This window comes from Psammomys obesus, unplaced genomic scaffold (genome assembly GCF_907164565.1).
Source record: "Psammomys obesus unplaced genomic scaffold, mPsaObe1.curated_primary_1811, whole genome shotgun sequence".
Taxonomy (NCBI): domain Eukaryota; kingdom Metazoa; phylum Chordata; class Mammalia; order Rodentia; family Muridae; genus Psammomys; species Psammomys obesus.
In genome coordinates, this window is record NW_026586173.1 from 14749500 (window position 1) to 14759067 (window position 9568).

Here is a 9568-nt window from a genome sequence, read left to right on the forward strand (position 1 = left end):
ATAAAATTGGAAAATCAAAATGAAATGGATGGATTTTCTTGGTAGATTTCACTTACCAAAGTTAAACCTAGATCAGCTTAACAATCTAAATAGTTCTATAACACCTAAGGAAACAGAAGCAGTCATATAAATTCTCCCAAACAAAAAAAGCCCAGGAACAGATGGTTTCAGCTTATACCAATGCTCCTCAAACTATTTCACAAAGAAGAAACAGAAGAAACATGCCAAATGCATTCTATAAGGCCACAGTAATTCTGATACCTTAATAACACAAAGACCCAATAAAGAAAGTGAATCCAAGAACACATCAAAAACATCATCCACTGCGATCAAGTAGGTTTCATCCTAGGGATGCAGGGATGGTTCAATATATAAAAATTCATCAACATAATCCACCATGTAGACAAACTGAAAACACAGGATCATCCATTAGATGCTGAAAAAGCCTTTGACAAATCCAGCACCCCTTTATGTAAAAAGTCGTGGAAACATCAGGGACACAAGATGCATACCTAAACACAATAAACACAATATACACCAAGCCAATAACCAACTTAAATGAAGAGAAACTTAAAGCAATTCCACTAAAATTAGGCTGTCTACTCTCTCTGTATCTCTTCAAAATAGTACTTGAAATTCTAGTTAGAGCAATAAGACAACTAAATAAGATCAAGGGGGTATAAATTGGAAAGGAAGAAGTCAAAATATTGCTGTTCACAGATGATAGGATAGTATACAGAAGAGACCACAAAAATTCTATGAGAGAACTCCTACAGCTGATAAACACCTTCAGCAAAGTGGCTGGATACAAAATTAACTAAAAAACAAGTCAATAGGCCTTCTGTATACAAATAAAAAATGGGCTGAGAAAGAAATTAGAAAAGCCACAAATAATTACAATAGCCACAAATAATATAAAATATCTTGGTATAGCTCTAACCATGCTAGTGAAAGACCTGTATGTCAAGAACTTCAAATCTCTGAAGAAAGAAATTGAAATAGATATTAGAAGATGGAAAGATCTCCCATGTTCATGGATTGGTAGGATTATCATAGTAAAAATGACCATCTAACCAAAAGCAATCTACAGATTCAATGCAATTAAAATGAAAATAGCAACACAATTCTTTACAGAACTTGAAGCAACAATTCTTACATTCATATGGATAAACAAAAAAACCCAGGATTAACACTTAAAGAAATTCTCAACATCCTTAGTCATCAGTGAGATTCAAATCAAAACAACCCTGAGATTTCACCTGACACCCATCAGAATGGCTAAGATCAAAAACTCAAGTGACAACACATGCTGCAGAGGATGTGGAGAAAGGGGAACCCTCCTCCATTTCTGGTAGGAATGTAACCTTGTACAACTGCTGGAGCCTGCTGGCAGAGTCAAACAGTTCTTGAGTGGGGAGTGAGGATTGAAAGAAAACAAACAAACAAACAAACAAACAAGACACTACAAGTGGGATCTGTTTGCGAGGACTTTCAGTAGAAAACTAGGCATTCTGTTTATTATGTAGTCCCTTTTTAGAGTCAGAGCAAAGCACTTTGATACAATGAAGTTCATTGAAAAGCCAAACTTGTTTACCTTGATAGCCTGTCTGTGTGATCCTCACACAAACAAAAGGAAGTGAACTTGACAAAAAATTTGCCTACTGTCACAAACAAAAAGAAGTGAACTTGGCAATACATCCTGTCTATACCTGTCTCCAGGTGAAGGCCAGGGTGAAAACATGTTTTTCACTGAGAGCTCCATAATAAAGCATCCTGATAAATAAGCAGCTCTCCACATACAACCACTTTGGAAATCCATCTGGCACTTTCTCAGAAAATTAAGAATAGTGCTACTTCAAGATCCAGCTATACCACTCCTATGAATACTTGCCAAACATGCTCAACAATACAACAAGGACATTTGCTCAACCATGTTCATAGCAGCTCTAATAGTAATAGCCAGAAACTGGAAACAATCTAGATGTTCCTCATGGGAGGAATGGACACTGAAATTGTGTTACATTTACACAATGGAATACTACTCAACTATTAAAAACAAGGAAGTCATGAAATTTGCAGGCAAATCATCTTGAGTGAGGTAACCCAGAAGCAGAAAGACAACCATGGTCTAAACTCACTCATAAGTGGATATTAGTCACATTGTTAGTGTTATGGCAGCCCACTTCTGGGTTGCCTAGCAACAGATGATGTCATCATGTGTTGCAGACCAGGTAGTCCTGGCAGTCTTGGTTACTTTGCTCCTTAAAAGGATCAACCCACCCACTTTGTCTCTTTTGTCTCTCTTGGCTCTTGCCCTCTCCCCTTTCTCTGTTGGGGCATCCCCCTCTCTCTTCTCCCTATCATGTCTCACTCTCTCCTCTCTCTCTCTCTTCACCTCCATCTAATAAACCTCTTTCATATAAAATCTACTGTGAGCCTCATCATTCATTCATTGGTCCTAACATTGGTGCATGGGCCGGGAAGGGTCTTTCCTGTTATTGCCAGGATCCTTTTAAATTGGACCCCTTGAATCTTAATCAGACCATGGATGCTTAAAACAGATTTTTTTCTTCTGCTCTATCTATCCCTAACTACCTATGCCTGAAAATCTTTACTTTCTTTCAACTGCCCTGACCTACCATACACAGCACATCTGTTCCACTGGTCATGCTCGGGGTTGCTTCCTGTCAGTGCGCTGACTCACGGGCTGCCAAAATCAGCTTGGGAAAACTAAAACACACTGCTTCAGACACAGACACAGCCTGCTTCTAGGTAAGCAAGTACTGGGGACCCTGTGCACACAGAGATTGCTTTAAATTGCCTCAGGTCCCATGGGCGAGATTTTAAATTTTAAATTTCCCATGGAACACCTGCCGCTAGAGTCTGGCTTGCAGAGAAGGGTTTTCAGTTGTGCAGACTTCCATGCCATGTGCACACAGAGAGTTTTAAACTGGGCCGGGACAGCCCTGACCACCGGCAAGTGTCTGGTCTCGCTGCGCTGCCACAGCCATGCATAGCACATGGCAAGTGCCATGTTGATTATAAAATAGAGAAGCTATGCCATGCACTCACCCCGCCCCCACTCCTGCAAAACTGCAAGCCATGCACATTCAAACACTGACTCTCAATATTTCTGACCTAAGGTGCTACTTCAAAGCTTTTTAAAAAAATCTTTTCTTCCTGATTTCTGTACACTCTGCTCTTAATATATATATAGTAAAATGCTTTAAATTCTTATCTAATGATTTGTATAATTTTCTTATTGGATTTACATTTATAAGACTTCATTAATCATAATTAATTCTGTTTATTTTATCTCCTTTTAGACTAGGACAACAACAAGCCTCATTTAAAAATGGTATGGACTTTTATAAAAATTCAAAGTTATGTTTTATAATATATATACTTCAATCCTGGTTCAATAATGATAAAATTTCAAAGTTATAAATGTCTATTCAAATTAAGTTAATTTGAAATGTACATCTAACTGCCTATGTCTTTATCAATCCCTAAATTAAATTAAATAGGTAACCATGAGCTACCTATGATCCAGATTCACCACTAGGCTTTCTGGCTAATGGGTTTGCTATAATAAATTCAAATGTAATTTAAAAATTGCTTTATACTGTTCTACAATATTATTGGTTTTAAAACTGACAGGCAGAGTGAATGGAATTTTATGTAAGAAATGGGAAATAGTAAGAGCTGGAGAGGACAGGAACTCCACAAGGAGAGCAACAGAACAAGAGAATTTGAACACAGGGAACTTCCCAGAGACTCATACTCCAACCAAGGACTATTCATGGAGATAACCTAGAACCCTGACAATGCAGCCACTTCTGATGAGAACTGATAGACTAAGATCAGAAAGAAGGAGAGGAGGACCTCCCCTATCAGTGGACTTGGGGAAGGGCATGCATGCAGAGAGGGGGGAGGGTGTGACTGGGAGGAAAGGAGGGAGGGGCTTATGGGGGATACAAAATGAATAAGGTGTAATTAATAAAAGTTAAAAAAAATTTAGATCAAAAAAAATTCATAACTCAGGGGTTACTACATAAAGTTTTTACCAATATTCTAAATCAAGATCTATTAATTTTAGAGGTATTTATGTTAAAACTTGGTCATTGTGCTATATCTTTACTATCAAAAGGTTAAAATATGCTTGATCTTGTTTTCTAAAAATGGTATTATTAATCTTTAGTTTAGCCTTAGACTTTTATAAACTATAAACTCTTTATATACTAAATCATACAAAAAAACTGTTTGGCTCTCACTTTAATGGACTATGTTTATGACTTTTAAGGCTCCAACTTGACAAGGACAAAACCTAAAGTCCTAATAATGGTTAATAGATGCAAATTAATAGTCACAGATGATCAAATTCTCTAACATGTTAAAAAATATATTTATAGTTCTATAGATGCAAACATGGTTTCACTGCCATCTTTAATAAACAGCTGAGGATGGTCTTTGAGTCACCATACAGGAGTTGGAAAAATAATAAGAGAAGAGCCTTCCTGATAGGCTCATCTATAGCAAACACTATGCTCCAGACTGCTGCTCTAAGGTTGTTGGCATTCCTGAATAGAAAACAAGAGGTCTGCAATGCCCATCCTGCTGGCATATAGACAAAAGTCAATTCTACCAGGTGACTGTTTCAAATGCAGCCAAAGGAGGTGCTGGTCCCGCAGCTGCCTCAACAAGCCATGGCTGCCTGCTGGCAGACTGGCCTCTGGAAGTGAAAATGCTCCCATGCCGGTTTGTCCTCTGTGCCCAGCCATGGAGGCTCAACCAGCACAAGAGTCATAGACACTTCCAGCCTTCCAGCTCTTTGGCCTGGAGGAAGACAAATGGCTCTTTGATTCAGCAACCTCTACTATCCTTGCCCAACCCAGGGTAACATTGCAGGTATGTTTTGGTCTCACACTGGGGTCCCACAGACATGTTGCCTCTGTCTTGGGAGACTTCAGATGCCTTCTCAGTTTTCTTCATATGCAGGAGACCAGGCCTTAAGCCTGTGTCCTAGAGTTGCTATTGTCTGTCCTAAACACAATATGCCTTGTTGCCAGACTCAAGAAACAGGCCTGAATGAAACCTTTTACCATCCCTTTGCTAAAGGGCAATAAATGTTCATAACAGTCTCACTTCTGTCTCATGGTAAATAACTAGATACAAAGGCCAAAAAAATGTTGTTTGAGAGTCTAAAAACGTGTCTTAAGATTGGTAAATGCAAGTTATACATGTTTGAGGGTGTAAAAAAGTGTTTTAAGGTTGGTAAATGCAAGTTATATAGGTTGGAAGGTCTAAGTTAATTTAAGATATCCTAAATAGGTAAAAATGCTAAATAGTTCCTCCTGTTGCTATGCTACTGTTATATTGACTGTCCAGAGCTTTGACCTTTATCAATAGAGCTCTGATTTATTAATCTAACTCTAATACAAAAAACATTCCACTATACCACCCACTATTATGGTTCCAAGCTCAAGATTTTAAATCTCCATAATGTGTACTTATACTGAAGGTTAAGATCAAGTGAGCTTTTGTCCCTTCTACTTCATGAAAGGCTTCTGCTTTTTCAAAGCTCACCTTAAAGAATGCTTATGCTGTTAACACAAATGTGTATGTCTACTGCCTTTTCTACAATGTATATTTCAGTGCAGATTACAATTGTGATGCCAACATGTCTAAAGTTTTTTCTCCTTTGTAAAATTTAAAAGTAATTGTAAGCTGCAGGAAATAAACCTGAACCCACCTCTCAGGTCAATTGGGCTCCAGATAAGTACTGCACTTATTGGCTATCTTAGAGGGTGGGATTCCACCCCTTTCCCTGGTTTTGGGACTTCACTTTCCTGGTTAATTGATTGCTTCCTTCTATGGGTAACATTGGCTGGATTGGTGAGTTCACATCACTGATCAGAATAAAACGCCTCTCCTGGTAGGGGAAGCTTGACCGCTGAGCTCCAGCAACTTCCTATTATCTTTTGAGACAGAGGAGCTCTCTGCAGCCATGGTCTTCACTGGCTAAGGTTGACCCTTTTTGCTGACCTCCATTTAGGACTTCCTCTTTCCCCTGGGAGAGATTTTTTCCCCTCTATGTGCACAGTTTCTCCCCCTCATGCTCTCCTACGAAAATCCTAGCAGTAGGTAAACTGTTTCTCCTTCCGGCAGCTGTACCCTTGGTCTCTGGCCAAAACTGACTAGCTGTTGGATCAGGTAGGACCATTTCTACTGGGTCAAACCCTGCTCTTGGGAAGCCTTGACAGCTCACTGACTCATACCTTCCCAGTGGGAATAGTCCATTCGTCCATTCCTCCAGATTCTCCTCTGGGATGTTCTTCTGGAGAATTTCAGGCTTCTACACCTAGTGCCTGCTTTAAGGGCCTCTGAGATTACACACTTCTGTAACCAAACTTGGCCTCAATTTTCTAAGATGGCAGATCCAAAGCAAAGCCTTTTTAATTACTGCCAGTGATTGGGTAAATGGAGGTTCCTTCAGGTAAATGGAGGTTCCCATGTTCAAGTCTCTTTGATCCAAATCTTCCACCTCTGTTCACTCTCCCAAAAGTTTTAAATGTACACCTAAAATTTTTTTCCATAACCTACTTATCTTCTGCATATATATATATATATATATATATATATATATATATATATATATATATGTTTCAGTATCTTGCCAGACACAGATGTTTCCTGTATCCACAACAGCGCCAAAGCAGCTACCGTAAGGGTTCCAGTCTGACCTCATAGACTTCCATCAAGCTGGATCTGCACTTTCCCTCCCAGCCATGCATGTTCTTACAGACCCTGGACAGCCTCAAAACAGCCTGTTCTTCCTGGACTTGGTCAGCATTTCAGTCTTTTGGCCTCCCTGCAGCGCCCCCAGGAAGGAACTGGAAGAAAATCTACACCTGTTACTTACTTATTAACAAAAGGCTGGAATGGTGTGCTTCAGGACCAGGCCAAGCAGCTCCAGGTTCTCCCAGTGTTCCTCAGTCTCTACCTGCTGCCTTGCATGGCTGGCAACTCTCTACTGGCAACCCTCTACCCAAAACTTTCCAGGGCAGAGGTTTCCCCTCCTCCTCTTGACCACATAATCTGGCCATTTTGTTGCTATTATTTTTCTTTCTTACTCCCTTGCATAGCAACCAAGAGCTGCTTCCAAAAAACCTAAATTTATATACTTTAACTTGTTTTACATGAGAAGTGGCCCACGTTCTTCATTATAGAAAAAGGAGGAATGTTAGTATTATGGCAGCCCGCTTCTGGGTTGTCTAGCAACAGATGATGTCATCATGTGTCACTGGCCAGGTAGCCTTGGCAGGCCTGGTTATGTTGCTCCTTAAAAGGATCAACCTGCCCACTTTTTCTCTCTCTCTTGGCTCTCTCGGCTTTTGCCCTCTCCCTTTTCTCTGTCAGGGTCCCCCCACACCTTTCTCTTTCCCCTATCATGTCTCACTCTCCCCTTCTCTCTCTTCACCTCCACCTAATAAACCTCTTTCATATAAAATCTGCTGTGCACCTCATCATTCATTAATTGATCCTAACACACATAATATAAAATAAACATTCTGATGGGTGTGACATGAAATCTCAAGGTTGTTTTGATTTGCATTCATTTCCTGAGTGACTAAGGATGTTAAGCATTTCTTTAAGTGTTTCTCTGCCATTCAACACTCCTCTGTTGAGAATTCTCTCTTTAGCTCTGTACCCTTAAACAACAAGGAAGACCGTAGGGAAGATACTCAATCCTCATTCAGAAGAACAAATGCAATAGACATAGGAAGCAGGAGAAGACAGGGAACAGGACAGGAGCCTACCACAGACAGCCTCTGAAAGACTCTACTTATTGAGGTAACAAAGCAGAGGCTGAGACAAAGCCGAACTTTGGGCACGGTGCAGGGAATCTTTTTTTTTTTTTTTTAGTTGTTTTTATTTTATTTTATTTATTTATTTATTTATTTTTTTAGCATGGCTTTTATGGACCATGCATATTCAGGCAATCATATAAAGACTTAATTAGCCTATATCTGTTCTATGAATATTTGCATGAAGACTGTACTTTTATTTATTTATTTATTTTTTTTTTGAAAGAAGGGGACATAGAAAGACCTAGAGGGGACAGGGACTCCAAAAGGAGACCAACAGAGCCATAAAAACTGAGCCCTGGGGGCCCTGAAAAGAGTGATACCCCAACCAAGGACAATGCATGAAGAGGATTTAGAACACCTGCTCAGATGTAGCCCATAGACTGAGTCTCAAAGTGGGGTCCCTAGTAATGGGAGCAGGGACTTTCTCTGGCATGAACTCAGTGGCAGGCTCTCTGTTCACTTTCCCCTGGGGGGAACAACCTTGCCAGTCCATAGAGGTAGACAATGCAACCAGTCCTGATAAGACCTGATAGGTTAAGGTCAAATAGAAGGGAAGGAGGATCTCCCCTATCAGCGGGCTAAGGGAGGAGCAAAGGGGGAGAAGAGGGAGGGAGGGTGGGATTGGGAGGAGATGAGGGAGGGGGCCACAGCCAGGATACAAATTCAATAAATTGTAATAAATGATAACAATAAAAAAGGAAAAAAAAAAGAAAAAAAATAATTAAAAAAATCCTCAGTATTGCTAAAACAATCCTGTATAATAAAAAAACTTCTGGAAATAACACCATCCCTTATTTCAGGCTGTACTACAGACCAATAGTAATAAAAACTGCATATTATAGGCTTAGAAACAGACAGATTGATCAAGTTATTCAATTAAAAATGGGGCACAGAGATAAACAGAGAGTTCTCAACAGAGGTATATTGAATGGCAGAAAAACATTTAAAGAAATGTTCAACATCCTTAGTCATCCTGGAAATGCAAATCAAAACGACCCTGAGATTCTACCTTATACCCCTCAGAGTGGCTAAGATCAAAATCTCAAGGGAGCAAACACGCTGGAGAAGTTGTGGAGAAAGGGGAATCCTCCTCCTTTGCTGGAGGGAATATAAACTTGTACAACCACTTTGGAAATCAATCTGGCACTTTCTCAGACAAATAGGTATAGTGTTACCTCAAGATCCAGCTATACCACTCCTGGGCATATACCCTAAACATGCTCCACCATTCAGCAAGGACATTTGCTCAATTATATTCAAAGCAGTTTTATTTGTAAAAGCCATAATTTAATTGCTAGATGTTCCTCGGCTGAGAAATGGATGAAGAAATTGTGGTACATTTACACAGTGGAATACTACTCAGTAATTAAAAACAAGAAAATCATGAAATTTGCAGGCAAATGGATGGAACTAGAAAAGATCAGCCTGAGTGAAGTAACCCAGAAGCAGAAAGACACACATGGTATATACTTACTTATAAGCAGATATTAGCTATATAATATAGGATAAACATACAAGAATCTATAGTCTTAAAGAAGCTAAAGAAGGAGGACCCTAGGGAAGATGCTTAATCCTCATTCAGAAGGGCAAACAGGATAGACATCAGAAGTGGCAGGAGACAAGGAAAAGAACAGGAGCTTTTCACAGAGGGCCTCTGAAAGAATATACGCATCGGGGTTTTGAAGCAGATCTGAGAC